Raw genomic sequence first — 19,553 nt, 5'->3', positions numbered from 1 at the left:
GGTCAGAATTAGATGATCATAATTTTCCCCTCTGGCTTTAAAATCTATTAACAGCTATTTTACGACGCTGGCCATTTATCATCAAGCCACAGACTGCAGGACCAGGACCACCATGATATACTTCATAGATAATTTATTTTCATTAGTTCACAGCTAAACTTAATTTAAAAGAATTTCTTAAAAATTGATTATAAGGGAGAAAACCTAGAGACTTCCCAGTGTAGAACTCTTTTGGGGAGGGGATCGGGGAAGGAATTTCTAGAGCTGTGAGTGGGATGTAGATGTCTGACCTTTGGTTGTGCCCCACATTTTATTTGTACCTTGAATTTTACCACACATCACAGGACACAATTGTCCCAGGATAAGGATAGTAATAGGATAAGGAAGTAATTCTAATGATGTAGGGAAATGTTGGCATTGTTTTTCCACTTGTGTACATTACAGTAATTTTTTTTTCCCTGAGAACTTAATCTTCTGTATTAAATTAAGTCAAATAATCTTCTTGTCACTATAAAAGTAATTACCATAACTTTCTGAAAAGAACATAGGAAATAAAAGATTTTTAAACCACACCCCCACCCCCAAATCCATGCTTTTCTTTTCAGCATTGTTTTAATGATTAAAACAGTGTTAGATTTAAAGCTCCAATTAAGATTAAAGCACAGGAATGACCAGATTTATATTTTGAACATATCTGCTGTTGTTGATGCTGCTAATAGGTTCCACAGGCAGAAGTACTAATTGGTCTAAGACCAGATAAAACTAGATTTTCTTTCAGGCAGACATCTAAAAAAAAAAAAAAAAGATAACAAATATGTAGAGAACAATAGAAAAAAATCTCCTGGTTTTTGTAGCATAAGAACCCAGAGACAAGGAATGAACTCCTCCAGGTCTCATGTCACTACTGAATGTGCTCCCCTGATTTCTGTCATCAGCCCAAACTCCATCTCCTCCAGCCCAGGCTGCCCAGCCCCAAGCACAGAAATGGTCCCAGTGGGAGAGGAAGCAATGACCCTTAATCAGTAATAGCCCCTTACATCTCTCAGAAGAGGTAGCACTATTTTTAGAAGTTTTCTTTGTAAGAATTACTTGTATTCCTGTGCTCTTTGTCACAGATCTATTAACCAAACGTACTTTACTGTTAGATGTATGACCACTGCAAAAATACAAACTGCACTAACATGACAAGGTTCCTGATTGCTAACACACACAGAGCCAGGGTTTAAATTTGTGTTGGAGGGAACTCTCTACTCCCTGTGCATTTTCTGCACTGGGACCATAAGCCCTTAATGGAGCTTCCCAGTGGAATTCCAAAGGGGAGCAGGTAAAGCTGAAGTGGCTGTGACTGGCACCAGCCCTGGCTGTAGACAGTGCTACTCTCAGATTAGCCAAGGCCTGACTGCTCAGATAAATCAGGACAGCAGGAAATGACCCAGTATTTTTAGAATACATTTTGAGTTGTGAAGTTTATTTTCTCCTATGAACTCTTTTGTTTTCCATGGTTAAAGTACAAGGATTTTACTGCCCAGTTACTAATCATAGCAGCAGCTCCACAACAGTCCTGAGAAGCATCCTGAGACTGGCTGGCTTTGCTCACACAGTCCTTGCTGCCTTGCCCTGTCAAAGGGCTGGAGGGAACAGGTTCCACAAAGACTCAACACGTGTGTGTTCCTTTCCAGTGTCAGTGCCTGGATTTATTCCCCAGCCGTGCCTGGTGATGTTTCCAACACCCTCTGTGCAGCTCTGGGATTTGTTTGTTTGTTTACAGCAGCAGCTTCAACAAGAGGAGGGAGCAGGAAGCATCACAGAGCTGATGTAAAGAGAGCAAGAGTCTTTTGTAATTCCTTGTAGCTCTTTCAAGTACATCCATTTGTTTGACACTGATGCTGTTGTGTGTTTTAACCAAATACACAAGAACAAAGGAGCCAGTCCTGGAGCCCTGGCTTATTCAGTGTTTGGGGAAAGACTTCCAGATGTTCCTTATAGATGTTTAAACTCTTTTAATGTAAATTTTAATTTTACATCTAAAATGAGGGAGTATAGCTCCCTGCCAGAATCTGAAGTCTGATCTGGAGGAGAAAGTTAAATGAACATATTGATGCCTGCTACTGGAAGCTCTCCTGAGATATTTTGACACTCAGGGAAGGATGCCAGCTTTGTACTCCAGTTTAAAGATACGCCTAAGCCTTGTCCTGCAAATTTGGCAAAGTGAGGGATTGAGAGGAGAGTATTCATATTGCTTGTGTGCAGAAAAGTCTCCAAATGTGGAAGCAAATTTCCCTCTTTCTGCTGCCATCATCTAGCATCTCCCATGATTTTCTGTTTGTGTGATATCACTCCTGTTCTGACACCCTTTGATATCATTCCAATCCATCACAAACTCCAAACATTATGCTTGTGCATGTGTTTCACTCCTTTATTTTTTGAATAGATGTACACAAATGAATCCTGACTTCAGGCCTAATACCCGATTTACACAGATGCAGATGGGTTATTATGCCTTTAATTTGCAAGCATGGGTGATATAATTAAAGACATTTCTGCTTTTTAGCCACACAATTGCATATGGCTTTTTAGAAAGAATGATACTCCTGAAGGATTTTTCCCCACTAATGAACATAATGATTGAACATCAGGTACAGAACCATTCTGCAGGCAAGAGAGTGATATTCCAGTAAAATCTCACATGGGTTGGTAGTTGCATGCTCTGGAAACAGCATTACTACCAAACAGACCTGATTTCTGCTGACGTACTGCCCTTTCTTCTGGGTGATGGAGGGGAATGGACAGGAGCACAAATATATGACAGTCCATAAATATAACACTCCTCACTTAAATGATCTTTTCAAAAAGTAAAAACTTTTCCAAAAAATGCTTCAATACCATATAATCTATTTCACTCCCTCAGTAAAAGAAGAAGCAGCTTAAAGATCTCAATAATTTTGTGTAGAATATTCCTGAGCAAGTCATTTGTATGCTGGATTTCCACTTGATGCAATATGAAACCACAGAGATTCCTCATCATACTCCAAAGGCTGACATTATAAGGCACTACTGGAAATATTGCAGAGCTTTGCATAGCAAAGAACATTCAGCCAAGCAGCTGCTGAAAGTCCTGTGTTTTTAAACACAAACACCTTTGCTGCTTTAATATTATTACTTCAGGAGACCAGATCCTAGCCCATAATATTTATATCATTTTTAAGTGTCATGGGGGAATAATCCAAAAGGAAAAGGGAAAAAAAAAAAATTAAAAAAAAAAAAAAAGCAGGGGTGAGGGGGTGGGGAGAAAAAGCAATCTAGCTGGGAAAGCTCCAGGGACTCCGTTCTTGCATACCGACATTTTCACCACAGTGAAAGCTTCTTTTAATGCTGGCTGTGCAAACAAACAGAGGGATGTCTCTGCTTTGGAGAAATTAGAGGCTGATCTGATCGACCCCATCTTCTTGCTCAGGGCAGCAGAGCCTTTGCACAGGGGGCTGGCAAAGCAGTGTCCCCAGCACATGGGTGGCACTGGGTGGCACCGTGTCTGTCACAGCACGCTGTAATAAAAACCTTGGGCCAATCTTTAATAACAGCTGGGTTTCATACAAGCTGTGGGTTGGTTATGAGTTTTTGACTTTCTGCTTTGTCTAGAACTTGAAATTTAAATTATGGCTTCCTTAGGGAAGGCTGCACTTTCAGATACCTCTTGTTTTCAAGTAAGATCTCAAGCTTTTATGCCTGGTTTTCCTGAAGCCTTTGGAACTGGATATAATCTTCCCATGGAATCAGAAATAGTGTTTATGTAGGTTTTAAAATAATTGGTTTTAAAACATCTCCCAGTGGCTAAATCCTTTGCTTGCAGATGATAAGGAAACATTTTTTGCTGGATGTTTACTGCTGTTTTCATGGCTTTGTGAACCTGAGCTTTAATTTTTCTTCCCATTTGTGCTTATGTCCAAAGGTGTTAAAAGTTGAACTATTGTAAAATTAATTGCATCAGGAAACACAGTGTTATTTTTCTCCCATATCTGATGTTCATATTGTAGCTAAGGGAGGGAAGGAGATGGAAGGGGAGGTTTCTGAATGTTGTAGCAGGCAAGCTGCTTGTTTCCTTCACTGATAAAGAGAGTGATTCCTTCAAAGTGGAGTAGAAAGATGGCTTGGGGCTTTGGCTGTGAATAACATCACACACAGCTGCACCAGGAGCAGAGTCAATATCATGCTTTGTGGCCTCTGAGTGTCTGGGAATGAATGCTTTATGGGCACATTTAGAGCAGGCTGAACCATCTAAACGAGCAAGAGCTTCATATTCTGAAAATTCCAACCTTTGCAGAAAGTCTTATATATTCTATACTAACAGGAACTGTAGTAAAAGATGACTCTGAAGATTTACAGTGACACATAAACACAGATAGATGCTAATGTGTGTAAGGAGCAGTGGAAGAGAGGAGGCAGATTTAGAAGTGCATGCAGGAAGGAAAAACTAAACACAGTTGGACTGTTGTATCCAGAAATGAATTAGTACTGCATTTCTCTGCCAAGCACAGAATATCTATTTCATTTTTAATTTTTTCCTGAGCCATGGATATAGAGCTAAATAGATGGGATAAAAGGTCAGGGGTTTTAAACTCCACACTGAAACAATAAAAAAAGATGGGACTAATTGTCCTGAGACTTTTTGCAGCTCATAGGAAGGACAAAGGCAACTCTGGTGTCCTGATCCTGTTTCATGGAGTTCAGGGAAGCATTGTCCTCACCTTGTCCTTCAGAGGAAGAGATTTCTTCCTCATCTGGACATTTACAAACTCTCTGCTCAAACACTTCCCAGGCAGCCAGGAAGTTACAATGATACTGCTAAACTTGGTGTAATTTTCAAACCTCTCCATCTTAATTATCAGAGTCTCTGAATACTCATTTGTCTCTTGGGACTTGCTGTTTGCTCAAAATCTAACAAATCCCATTTCTCTGCAAGTAATGACAAAACTATGGGGCAAAAATTAAAATAAAATAAAATAAAATAAAATAAAATAAAATCATATATAAAATAAAATAAAATAAAATAAAATAAAATAAAATAAAATAAAATAAAATAAAATAAAATAAAATAAAATAAACACACACCAAAAAAACCCCAATGCTGTGAAAAAAGTAAAGGTCAAAACCCACACAAATTTCTGAGACTATGAGAATTGACCCTCTCTGGAGGCAGATTCACCCCCACCTGCAGAGAAAGCATCACCTGGTTCTTCCCCTCGCTCGTCGAGGGCCCAGCTCCCCTTGCCCCAGTGCCCATCCTCTCTGGAGGCAGATTCACCCCCACCTGCAGAGAAAGCATCACCTGGTTCTTCCCCTTGCCCCGGTGCCCATGTCAGAGCGTGTCTCGTGCCAGGGCAGTGCCCATCTCACTTCCCCATGACCTTCCCCTGCTGTGCAGCTTTCTGCTGCCTCCCCACGGGGCTCTGTGCCCTCCCCATTGCTCCTGCTCGTGTTCCCAGCCGTCCCCATGCCCAGGTGCTCGGAGTTTGGAGCGCAGTGGGGACAAAGCTGGCACTCTGCGCCACCTCGCTGCCCCTGGAGCAGCTCCTGCTGTCCTGGTGTGCTGCCAGGGAGAGGGAGCTGGGGCAGACTCTGTGTCAGCTCCATGGCAGCATGCAGGGCTGGTTCTGCTCCAGACTACTCCTAATAAATGTGATTTATGAGGGCTTCTTCTCCCAAGATGGTTTTGAAGAAATGACATTGATATCTATATCTATCACATATAAAAAGGAGAGTGGGGTAGTTTTTTGTTTCATTGTTGTTTGATTTTTTTTTTTCCTTAATATCAGATATCTCTGTGGAACAAGTACAGGATTTCTCTTTTATTTTTTCCTGTTTTCAAAGTGTGGTCTTATTCCCTGGATTAAATTTCAACATTACCATACAACATTTAACTTATCCCGTGTAGTGTTGTAGTGGTGAATACTGAGATGAAGCTACAGAAATCTGAAATCAAGAAGTTTTTTATTTATTTCAAAACTGCTCAAAGTCATTCTAAAGTTAGGAATAAAGAAGGTATATTCTCTAGAAAAAGAGGGGACATTCACCACAGTTTGTTTATTCTTCTTTGTTTGCAAAATAATCCTCCTTTCACCTTAATAAATAGAAGAATTAATGAAAGATTTTTTTGGCATCCCGACTATTACTTTTATATAGCCATCAAAAGGAAATGTGAACAGGATTGACAATTTCATTTATCTTTGTGATAGAAATGCAAAGTAAAGAATTTGTAGCAAGTTCTGTGCACATCATAATAAAAGGGCAGCAAGAAACCCTTTTCCAGCCAGTGCAATTTATTTACCTCTTTTCAAAATCAACTTCTTATTGTGTGCCTACAAATCTGCCTGCTCTGAATACGCATAAAGAGAAAGAAAACAGGGCAACTTTCAAAAGGATATTACATAGGAAATTGCAAAAAGTACTTTGTAATTAGTTGGAAGTTTTGTCAAATTGGACAGTGCATTTTTGTGCATTTCAATAAGGTATAAAAATGCGCTCAGCTGATGACCAGGGGAAAGGGAGCCAGTGTGAGATGAGCAAGATCCATTCCTCAGCAGCACCAGAGAGAAGTGTCCCTCCCCAGGAAAGGTGCAAAGGATCTCATCTGCAGAGGGCCAAAGAACAGGGGAAATGGTGACCCTGAGGCAGAGCTGATTCATGTATGCTGTGATTAGATACTGCTCTGTGAAAAGGAGTGCAAGATGAAGGAGCTGAAATGAAGCCTTTGAAGTTCTCCTTCTCCATCACAGGGGCTTTTCCCTTCCTGTTCCCTGAGGATGGAGATTGTTAGCTGTCTGCAGTGGGTGATTCCAAAGAATCAAAACCACTGCTTAAAAACACACAAATTTGGGATAACAGCTTGGAAGAAATGACCTAAATCTGTCTGTCCCCACCTGCTGTGTCCCACCTGCTCAGGTACAGGGGCTGCTGGCCCTCACTGCTCAGGAAGGGGCTGCAGCTCCACACGTGCATCCATGTGAATTCCTTACTCATCCTAAGCTGGAAGAAGGCCCTGGTGGGAGTTAGCCATATCTGGAGCCCTGAAAGGCATTTCCTGCTAAGATAGTTGGGGAAAGGAGCCATTCAATTCCATGAGCAAGTGATTCCAGCAGTTCCCAATGAGAACAAATGTCAGTTATAATATTTATATGGGAATGGAAAAAAAAAAAATTACTTCATGGGTTGAGGAGAAAAGCATCTATGAAAGTTCTAGAAATGATTAATTATGGGCACAAGCAAGGCAAGTTTTTTCAAACAGAAATGCTACAGTGTCCATCAGGCACCTGCCAGAGAATTCCAGATAATCAGCCATGAGAGGTGACCAATGACAATGAGCATCTGGGGGAAATAACAGACTCTCCATGCCACTCCAAGCTGGTATTTCCCCAGGGTTCTAATCAAACAATATTTACTAATACATCTTACCACTATTTTTTCACCACAATAGTTACTACTATTTTTTACTAATGTTTACCACTATTGTTTGACTAAACCAAAGGTTTATGTGGCTCTTTGTCCTGGAGATAAGGTGCAGTCTCTTCACAGAGATTGTTAAACTCAACTCACAAAACCTCCAGTCCAAAGACAGAGATAAAACCAAAACCATTGCTGAGTCCAAGACAGGAACTTGGCATTCACTTTGGCAGCATGGGTATCAGGAGCACCTTCTTCCTTTCCTCTGTTTCTAAACACCAGCACAAATCAAATGTGGAAAAAAATAATAATTCAGTAGAAACAACTCTGTGTTTCATGTGCTTTCTCTGTTTGGCATTTCAATGAATTTGCAAAAATCTGACAAATCTAACCAAGCATTAAAGTGTGTAATAACAGTGATAACTAAAAAGCATGCTTTGAGGGAGCATACACAAGCAAATGCAGATGATGAAGAAACATAAGTAGAATTTCTGATTCATGATGAAGAGATTGAATCATTTGGTCAGACAGTTTTAGTAATTCGTCATTTATTCATTAACTTGTACTGCAGCATACTCCTATTTATTTTGAGTGTAATGGCAAAGTACAGCTGCACAGAATGGAGGCAGGGAGCTAATAAAGGATAGTTTTAGGACAGTTGCTATCCTAGATTTGTAAGCAGACATTTCTGTAATTAATAGTGGATTCACCACATCCAAAACATTCACTTGGGTAAAATGCCCTCATATATTATCAATGTTATACTAAAGCCTATCAATAACTTTGGAGAATTTTAAAAAAATTGTAGGCTAATATATTTGTAGATGAAAAGGTGAATCATTAGGTTTTTCAACAAATTTAACTTTGTAAATAAGACCTTTTCCACACAGCCTATAATTTCTAATCACATATCTATTGAAATTCATGCTATGGTATTTACATTTAATAAACTACAAAGGTTGTTTTCTCTGTGTGTGGAATATTGTGTCAAATTCTCTGTGGAATACTACAATTAAATAGCACAGAAAGTTGTAGCCCAAGCAGGTCTCTGTCAAAAGTGCAACTTGTTTTTTCAACCTGAGTAAGCCCTAAGTTCAAATGTAATCAGATGAACATTTTAGTCTTAGCTTTAAGTCTACCATTAGCCAAGGAGTCTGGAAAGCTATCAGCTATTTCTCAGAAAAGGTCAAAGATAACAGCCATAACTGCCAGCAGCTGTGCCTGGATGTATAGGTTGGTCCAAGTACACCAAAACAACAAAAAGGATCTTGGAAGAAAAACAAAGTACATATGACAGTGTCTTAAAAATGTAAATCTTTACACTAGTCACATTAGAGGAGAAGCCTGCCTGCTTTTTTAGTCATCTCTGGTTATTAATTTAACCCTGAAGAGGTGAGATATTTGGGAGGGTTCATGACGGCAGTGCTGGAGAGGCCACCCTGGCCTCACTGCCTGTGTCCTTTCAGCCATAATTGCCAATTTCAGGCCTCTGCTTTCCACAGATCTACTTTTGACTTGATGGTATCATGTTGACAGAGAACCTACAGACAACAGAAAAGCTCCCTAATGCAAAAAAAATTGCTTTTTTTATCAGAATTTTCAATAAACATGTATGACTGCCATGAACTTCACCACAGTCTAATCAGCCAACCAGTCCTGCCTATCTGACTTGGCTTTTCTAATTCACAAAACAAGGCTGTAAAGTTGGACTTTAAAAGACACATTTCACGAAAAGGACAGGTTTTATAGAAAATCATAAGCAGCAGTGAGGAATCATTGTCCATAAGATAAGAGGATACTCTATGATGCAGATAATGTAATCCTGGTAATTAGGACAAGATGAAGCATGGTGAGGTTATGATTTGCAATCCAATCCAGTTTCCCATTCAAAGCCTTCTTTGAAGCACTGGGGATGGTGTTTATAGCAGAAGCCACAAACACCTTATAGCCTGTGCATCATACAGGAAGAAAACACAGAAAACATTTTCAAGGGGTTTTGGCTTTAGAATACATTTTGGCGAGATTTTGGCTGTCAGGAGCTGGTCTCAGAGGCACAGCGGGTGGCTGAGGCAGAGCAGCCCCTCTCCAGCACAGGGGTGTCCCCAGAGGGTGTTCTGTGTCGCCGTGCCCCGTGTCCCTGCGAGGGGCAGCGCTGCCGCCTCAGTGCCCCGGCACGCAAAGCGCTTGTGACATCCCTGCCCGCTGTCACCGCGGCCATCTGGCCACAGGACTCGGCCCGGAGAGGCTGCGCTGCTGAGGAAGATGCAATAAAAATAGATAAGTGGAAAGCGTCACACGTCGAGCTTTCATACATGGAATAATGACGCTGGGAAACAGGCTGAACTTCCACACACAATGGTTTAACTTGGGAGCACGGCATAGACTGCAAATGCACACCCAGATCTAGGGAAAACACTGGTTTTGCTGGGATGGAAAACTCAATCAGTGCTTAGATTTGTCCTCACAGTGTTCATCTGCTAACAGTATTGTGGCTGAATCCATTCTGGGTATCGCCACAGTTAACATCTTCAAAACTTCTTCCCAGCTTCCTCCTGAAAACCCGAACTCCACAGTAGCAAAAACTAGTGAGTGGTGGCAGGATCACAGCTGAATGCAAAGAGCTCTAAGAGAGAACACATATTGTGGTTAACTTTCTACAGGATTATGAGGATTATCTCCTAAAAAAAGATCAAAATAAGGCAGACCTTCTGAACAATGGAAATCTCTAACTAGCAGTGTGGTCAATTTATTTAAACAAATGTCTATTTTTACATGATGGATTAATCTCAGATTAGTGAAGTGAAAGCCTTAATATTTAAGCATCTGTAAACACCGGAATTCTAGACTTTTTATGAAGTTGTAACTGTTTGTTTCAAATACCTTTCTGCCCATGAGACCTTTATCTTCCCCCAGTGGATGCAATGCAGGCAGGTGAGGCTCTGAGCACGCTCTGCTCCTGGGCTGGGCAGGACCTTCCTGGGCACAGCCGGGCTGGAGCTGCAGACCCCCAGCCCTGGGACCACTGTCCTGTAAAGCCTCACAAATGTCACCCACACAGCCCGAGTCCCAGAAATCAAATGAATTCCCAGCATGCTGTGGAGCCTGTCCTTCCCAATTCACCTGGAATTCACCTGGTCACTCCATGACCCCCATGCTGGGATGGCTGCCTGCAGTGAGCTGCCCATGACTGACGTGCAGCTGGAGGAATAGGGGTTCTGCTCAACATTTGGCACAGTGTAGAGGGTCTAAGTCAGAGCAAAGTCACATCCAAGCACCAGGACTTGAAAAGAGATTAGGAAGGGAGAGATTAGGAAAAGAGATTAGGAAGGGAGAAACAAGTTTATGTGTTTGAGTTTTGGTGCACAGTGTAGAGGGTCTAAGTCAGAGCAAAGTCACATCCAAGCACCAGGACTCTCACCCGGAAAAGAGATTAGGAAGGGAGAAAAAAGTTTATGTGTTTGAGTTTTGGCATCGACGTGTTATCCTGACAGGAGGAGCACCTGCAGTCAGACACGTGCTTACCCCTAACAGCAGCCACTTTGAACAAGTGTGTGTTGCAGTTTTTTTTCTAAAAGTCTGCAAATATAACTATTTGTCCGGGAAACTGTTTGTTAGAACGATTTACTCACCTCTAAAGATTAATTTAATGAAGACATTTTGTCTCAGATGCTTTTGTAGATTAATTGCTGGGACTTGTGTATTTCTGCAGTGGTCATTATTATTTTCCTTGAATCCATCTTCCCATATGTTAAATACCTCTTCTGAGTATTGGGCTTTGTCTACAGCCAGTGTTTTCTGCCCACCTTTTTCACACTTAACAAATTCCTGTCTGATGAAAATTATTAATTACCACTCTGAAATGCACAGCTTCTAATACAGACCTACCAAATGAGCTGCTGAGGTTAGGTTTTGGTGTATCTTACTAGAACCTGTACAAAAGGATGACCTGTCAGAAGTTAACCAGTTCAGATCTTGGCATAAGGGAGGTGAGAAATAATTATTTTTAATTTCATTTCCCTGAGAACACTGAGAAAAAATATCAGAGTCTGCACATGAAGGATGTGGAGTCGAGAATGATCTGTCTTTTAGTTTCCATATCCATTCCTTTTTTTATGGCAGTATCTCCCCAAGTCTTCTAGTGCCACAAACTCTGGAGAATGGAAAGAGCCTCCTCTTCCTGGATGTTTGTGATCCTTTGGGGCTATGCAATTCTTTCCTCTTTGGAAAAAAATTCCTTTAGGGCCATGGGCTGCAAGAAAATTTCCCACGAGAAAATACATCCTGGCCAGGAGTGTGCTCCAACCTTGCCCGCCAGAAGTTGAGAGGCATCCCTCACACCTCAGTTTCCCAGTCAGTGGCTGGAGCTCTGAACCCAACCCCTCCCAGCTGAGTGCCAGCATCTGACTGATACAGCCCCACTGGCCAGTTCCTCTCATTTTGGGGATAAGCAGTTCCATTTTCTGGATGGGTTTTTCTTCAGTCTGAGTCCTTCCTACCATAAAATAGTGATGTGCCAACAGGCCATTCCAAACTTCCCCAGTGTCACCTCCCACATCCGTCAGCCGTGCAGCTCTGTAACCACAGCGAGCACTGAGGACACACCAGCGAGTAATTGATCCTGCTTGGAGCAAAGAGTCATTTCAGGTCTCATTGAGGAGCCATGGTCTCTCACAGTCCTTCTGAAGCAGTGGGTAAGGGCTGGGATCACCAACACCTGAAAAGGTGCGTGGTCAGAGGAAGGGTTATGTGCAAACTGCGAAGCACTCGTCCTGTCATGCTGTGTGGGGGTTTTGGGGAGCCCCTCTCAGCCAGGCTGCTCCAGCCAGGCCTTCTCACAGCACAGCTGCTGAGAGGAATGAGAACAGAACAGGGAATCAGGGCCAAATTTTCTTTCTTTTTCATATATTAAAAAAAAGGAATATAAATGATTAAGTCAGAGCATCTGATTCATCAGTACAGCATGAGGTCAGGTGTTTCACTTGATAAACGAAGACATTGACTTATTAGCTCAGTTCTGGCAGAATTATTGAGAGCGTGTTTACATTCAAGCTCATTAAGAGAGACATCTGAAACCAAAAGCATCCAAAATTAATGGAAGCTTTTTGAGACTGTTGGCTTCAATGAGTTGTGTTGCATTCTTTTATTAAGTGGATAGGTTTTTGTGGTTTAGGCAGAGAGCAGCTGCAGACAGTTCCTTAAAAAAATGTAAATGTATTTTTAATCTGTAAAGGAAAATTAATTGAATACCTAGAAGCTTTTCTGTGCATCAGTCCACATCTTTGCACCCAACATGATTTCCCATGTTATATGTGTTTTATGTGTATTGTAGGATTCTTGTTTCACTTGAACTTTTCCTTGCACTCTGATCTTTTGTGCTCTAGTATTAATTGGAAAGACGGGATTTCTGTACAATTCCTGATCACACTGATTTAACAAAGGTCATGATTTTGGCTTTACCAGCTCACCAGGTTCACACTGTCAACACCTGTTCTCTTACTGTCTCACTCACCCGTGATTCAAAAACATGGTACACTGATGTGCTATGGACTCAAACCCCAAACTGCCAGCTGCAGTAGCCCACACCCATTTGGAGCATTATTCCCTTATGTTCTCACCGCTTAAGTGCCATTTATAAAGGTATTTAGAAAATCCTATAAATCATTTAAAGCACAACTCTGAATACCACATATCTATAGAGAGACACTATGTCTCCTTGTACATAAATAGAGATCTGCATAAAATAAAATGTATTGTGTGCTAAACAGATTTTATAACAATTGGTGCTGGTGAAAGGCCCACAGGTGAGCACAGGAGGATTGTCCCTGTACCTGGGTGAGGCCAGGAATCAGAGGCCATCACACTGCAGAGGATGCTGCAAGTCCTGCTGACTCAGCTTGCTCCCTGCCTTCTGCAGGAGCAGATTCCTCTCACCCTCACTGGCTCATTTCTGAGCTACCTGGCAGCCACATCAGGAAACCTAATTCAACCACGTTTAAATTAAAGCTTTTCTACCAGCTTTAGCTTCAGCTTGACCAGAGGGATGCAAGAGATGACTTTCTAATGGTAACTGTTTTCCTTCCAATTGTTTATCAAGTATTTATTATTTTTTAAAAAAAGGAAAATAAATCACATATCCTAAGCAAATAAAACTTACTTCCCCACCTCTACTAATCAGGCTTTATTTGCTTAGTATCTATGATGTAACAGTAATTATACTAATTCTCCAGCCACTCATTGAATCTCTCTCAAAGAACTGGATAGATGTGACTTGAATTTCTCATCCTTCAGATTTTTTTGCTTCAAACTAGTGGAGAGCCCAGGGTGATGTGATCCTGACAATGCAAATAATGTACAGGAAAGAAGAAACAATCTTAGCTTTTTTAAAAAGTAAAGCAAACTCCCTGGTTTTACACATGGTAGAACATATATTCTTCTTTATAATATTGCACAGCAGGTACATCTCCTCCCCCTTTACATTTGGAAATTGTTGAGACATTTATATTGTGTAGCCATGATATTATGGAAAATCCTTGCTGGGATTTTTCCTCTCCTGAGAAGCTGAGGAGCCCCAGGAGAGAAAGATAAACAATTCCTATCTGCTGCTGTGGAATGCAACAGGTGCATCCGTGATTGGTCCATGTGGATTGTTTTCCATTGATGACCAATCACAGCCACCTGTGCCAAGGCTGTGAGCAGTCACAGGATTTTTGTTATTCTAGTCTATTCTGTTCTGTTCGTTCTTGTTGAGCCTTCTGATCTCTCTGTTCTTTTAGTATAGTCTTAATGTAGCATTTTAATATAATATCTAACATAATAAATCAGCCTTCTGAAATGAAGTCAAGCCTCGTGGCCCCGCCACACGTGGAAAGTAATCGACAATATTGCAGGTCACAGAAACACTTGCAGAGCTGAGATGCCTAAGTGTTTAAGGGTTTGCTGTAGATCTGTTGGTTGCTTACATGGATTTCTTTCCTTATGAGGTGCTGAGAGTTCTCTGAGATCAAATATATGTTGGTTTTCTATGTGGGAGATGTTATGAATATCTGTGAGCACAGTGGGAAATACAAGGAATTGCCAATCTCAGAGGTGTTCTCTCTTGGACTTAGATATGGTGATCTAATATAATTTCTAAAGATCTTGGCATAAGTTAAACATTTTATTTCCAGGAAGTAACCACAGTGTGTAAAGACATTTCAGAGCAAAAAAAATTCACCTACATTCTGTTGGGCATTGCTGGGACATCTTGGAGTCAGAGCTTCTCATGGTAATGGGGAATTTTGGCTGCTACCCTGCATTTAGCATACTTCTGCAAAGCAGAGTATTTTTTCTGATTCCCAAGATGGAGATGAGTTGGCTTTTACTCCTCTCTCTGCCTCTGGGTGATCCACCTCATTCAAGCTCTTCCCAATAAATTTCCTCAATCCCTTTCGCATGCAGGGTTGCACTGAGCAGTGGAGGAGCAGCAGCTCCCATCTGCTGCAGGTTGAGCTGCCAAATGCCAATCCCACGTGCTGATGGACCTGACAGATGACAATTTTTGTATGATTTCTTCTCTTGCCATCTTATACTCCTGTCTGTTGGGCAGCCAGCATCATGTCTTTTATTAAAACAGGCTATATGCTATAAATTTCAGATATGTTTTACAGTGTGGAATAACCTGGCTTTCTGACTGTCTTTGATTTTGTTGTAAGCATGGTATACTAGAATGTGAGATTTTGTTGCATTATTATGAATATGTTGTCCTCTCTTTCCATATGTTTCTGCATGAATGTCTCATCCTGTTAGATCATTTAACAAAGAATGTCAGATAAGAAAGCAAAAGTAGAAACTAAAGTTAATTAAAAATGCATTGGCTGCATAAAGTGAGCCTGGCCAGAATGCAGAAACATGCTTTCTACCTTAATCAGTTTCATGGAAAGTTAAATAGTTTTGTGGTGGAAATGTCACTTGTCCAGAGTAAGGATAAATAAACCAAAGAGGTAGCACAGTCTGCCAGTTTTAACCCTGAATTTCCTCATATGACGCCAATCAGTTCTTCCTCAGATACTGTGTTAGACTTCTGACTAACACCTGGATCCTGGAATAACTTCAAGGCAGTGCAGTCCCTGCTTGGAGATGGGAAATAGGAAATTCATAGTGTATATTGAAAACAATCCAGCCCTTTGAACTTGCAGTTTTTATGACCTTTTACAAATTCCTTCCAGAAACACAAATATGGTGCTCATATTTGATCAGGCCCAAAACAGGGCTTGTTTTGGGCCTGATCAGGACTGGAATTATGGGGGGTGGGAAGAAGACAGAAACAAGGCAATTATACCTCTTGATTTGATGCTAAACCAGTGACATTTTAAAGGCAACCAGGGTGGCAGTTGCCAGCCTGTTTTTATGAGCTGCTCTGAGATAGGAGCTCCTCAGTGAAGGTCACCGTGCTGGAAGCAGAGATGTGAACATTTTAGCATCTCTCTACTTTTGCTTTTTTTGGTCTCTTTACATCCAATATTCTTTTCTGCCCTTCACCTATTTTCTACAGAAAATGCAGTTTGCAGAAGCCCCTCAGCATGCCATCAGCACACTCAGGTTCCAGGGGGGCAGCCCGAGCCCCAGAGTGTCCTGGAGCCCCTCATGTGAGCTGTGAGTGACAGCACTGTCTGCTCCAGCCCCCCATGTCCACAGGGGTCACGTGCAAAAGCATTTACTTTCTGTGACTAGAAGCAAAATTGGCTCCTGTGACTACAAAAACATGTCAGTCTAATGAGAAAAATGAGAAGGAAAAAAAACCTGACAAAAATCTAAGAAAAGCGTGTTGAACAGGACTTATTTCTGCCAGAGGATTTAGGGTAGAGATAAATATTACTTAAATATTTACCGTGTCATATCAAGAATGTTACAGTGCTTTTACACCAGCTCAAAGTATGTCTCATCCCACATGCTTTGTGTGTGTAATTTTGGACATTTTTGCAGCTTTCTCCTTTCCAAAGGTAATCTGCACTGCCCTAATTTCTGAGTGGATTAACTCCAAACGGGAGTGAAGGCTCCTCAAGCAGCCATTAGAAAGTATTTTGGTCATTCAAATAGAGGAGCTGCTAGTCACTTAAAAGTATTACAGGGAGAATTTACAGACATTCTTCAAAGTAATCAGCTACACAGTGCTGGAGCCACTTAGGGGATTTCATGAGCTCCTGTAAAACACAGACCAACACCATCAAAAGAGGTGTGCCACTACCAGAGTGACAGTGTCTGCCTGCAGCACCAGGCACTCATCCACTGCTCCCCATCCATCCCCTCCCAGGGTCAGTGGTGCTCCTGCATTTCATACCACGGGCATTTGGGTTACTCGTGGAGTATGACAATGGGACTCAGAGGCGACACAGATGACTGTCCCTTCAGGAGGAACTCTGCTGGTTCCATCCAATGACTGGTTCCATCCTTCAGACTCCTCCTGGCTCGCCTGGAAGGCTGCTCAGGAGTCAGGAAGGGGACTTCAGAGCTTTCCCTGACACCATCCCCTCGAGGATGGCTTAGGAATGAAACCACTTGTACAATGTGATGGAAAGTCCTGTTACAGAACAAACGCTCCTGTGCTTGGGTTTCTCCTACATTAGAAGGATTTTCTAGTAAAATCTGATTCGGAAGTGGAATACTGTGGAAATGCCATAGGTTTTCTCCATTAAAACAACAAACTTCAGTTTGCCCAAGTGTAAAATATTGTTACCTATCTGCCATACAGGCAGCTGCAGCAAAAAAATAAGGTCATCAACTAAACACGGCCTTTACTTTAAACACCTAAATAGTTTCCCAGATTTCAGAGAATTTCTGGATGGTGCTGCAGAATCAGCAACTACAAAGTGAGCTTCTCCCTGTGACATTCCTGCCATTTATCACCTGTTTGGGGTAAGAGTGCAGGCAGGTGAGAGCTTTTGCTGTAGAAGTCCCTTTTGCTAGCAGGATTGAATCAATAAATGACTTCAAATGTTGTTGTGATCTTAAGAGCAAGATGATTTGCACAGAGTACTTGCTAGTGAGTGTAGAGCACCATAGTCCCTCATTATAGTTTTAGCAAGAGAACATAAAAAGAGTCTTGGATTGCTCTAACTTAAGACTGTGAAAAACACACTGTTGTGTTTCTTATTCCTTACTTTAATTGAACACCAAGATATCAGCACTTCAGTGTCAGCTGCTACACATAAAATCAAACTTGGAGGGTAGTAAACACAGCAGAACTGAAGGTTTAGTGTTATATATTGAGAGAACCATTCAAGATAGAATTGTCTTAACCAACACTACTACTACAATAACAACCTTAAATTTATTAAAATAGAACTAAGTTTAAATGCATTTGCCTTTCCTTTTCATTTTTATTACGTACTTTTTATCTCTAAGAACCAAAACTCACTTAACATAAACTGGGTATTTTCACTTTCCCAGCTGTTGTAAATTTTTACAATGTTGCAATCTCAGAAGAAATTTTTAAACATCAATTTTAATAAAAACTTGAGTAAAAGTGTTTAAAACATGATTTGTCACTAGCCATTTGATATAAAAATTACTTGTTTTGATCCTGTTTGTCCAAGAGGAGCTTTCTAATCAATCCTTGTGCAGAGGGCACAAAGTTTTGGAATTGCCTCTCTAGCAGAAGACCAACTTAACCCTTTCCTGGGATTTGATTGGGAGACTTGTGCTGCTGAGCAGAGTGCCTGCTGGATTTACTTCCTCAGGTGTGTCTGTCCTGATGGCCTTTCCCTGCCTTCTTCATGTCCTGATGGGTGGAGCACTGTGTGGGGACTCTGGCACAGTGACAATAAACCCCTGCAGTGATAGGTGGCCCAAGGCCACATGTGAAAAAAGAAATAATGCTGGATGAAGCACACTGAGCTTTTGGGTGAAAAAGCAGAGTGTCAGCAATTATTACACTATTTAATTAAATGGTGTTTACTACTTATTACAGTAAGTTTCTATGACTGGCAGGGGCTAACTCCACCTGCCTGGGGAACTGGGCCCTGCCTGGGGCAGGATTTAGGCTCCCAGTAACCAATCTGGAGAAAGGCAAGTTGCTCTTCAGGAAAATTGTCATAGACCTGCCAGAGGACTGTCACAGGATTGAAGTCATGGTAAGATCAGTAGGAATGGCTGAAAATGCTCTGAAGAAAAATTTTCCAGCAAGAAATATTGATTTGATGCAGTTTGGGTATTCTTCAGGACTGTGTGAATTTTACTGATGGAACCTCCTGATGGAAACCTTGCAAAGGTGGGTTTTCCTAGCAGGGAGCCAGCAGCTGGCAGGGTCCAACCTCCACCAGAGATTTTTCTGATGGGACAGGGAGGTAGCTGGGGAGCTAGACTAGATCAAAGCTGGTCTGATTTAGTTATTAAAACAGAGAATGTTCCCAAATATTTTGTTCCATAGAAATCTTCATGTATCCAGATAACACATCGTGCATCTTTTTTATGGTATAGAGTGAAACCATTAAAAATATAAAGGAAATTTTCTGTGGATCTTAAAACACACGTCCCAGGCCATAAGAGTGACTAAATAAAGTTGTGGCTGAACAAAATGGTGACTTTTAATGGAATTTCCTGGGCGATGGGGGGGAAGGGGAAATATTTTAGAAATGCACCTCAAATTTATTAAAATACAGCTCCTTCACATTAGTTACTGCAAAAATCAAATTCTGCTTATGATTTATGCTTACTGTAACGACTTTACTGATGACTTTTCATGCTTCTATTTTTTTAATTGGGACATTAGCCTGAGAAACAGCTGATCCATGGAAACATTTCCTTGTTATGATGCTGTTTTCTAAATCAATAGGAGTGGGGTTTGTTTTTTGGTTATAGGGTTTTTTTTCCTTAATGTATTTTCACAAGTAACAAACGCAGAGCGCTCGGAAGCCCGACAGCAGCCGAGCGATCCGCCGCGGGCACGCAGCCCAGGAGGAGCCCGGGGCGGGGATGGGGCCCCGCGGGCAGCAGCGGCTTTATTGCCGCGCGCTCAGGTGCTGCCCAGGTACTTCCAGCGGCAGCCGGGGCTCGGGCGGAGCGGGCCGGGCGGCGAGCGAGCCCCAGCGGCTCCGCAGGTCCCCGGGGCGGCGCCGGGCGGGGCCTGGCGCGGGGGGCGGTGC

The sequence above is a fragment of the Onychostruthus taczanowskii genome, unplaced genomic scaffold (genome assembly GCF_017590055.1).
Source record: "Onychostruthus taczanowskii isolate IOZ18803 unplaced genomic scaffold, ASM1759005v1 scaffold18, whole genome shotgun sequence".
Taxonomy (NCBI): domain Eukaryota; kingdom Metazoa; phylum Chordata; class Aves; order Passeriformes; family Passeridae; genus Onychostruthus; species Onychostruthus taczanowskii.
Note: the sequence above shows the minus strand (reverse complement) of the source record.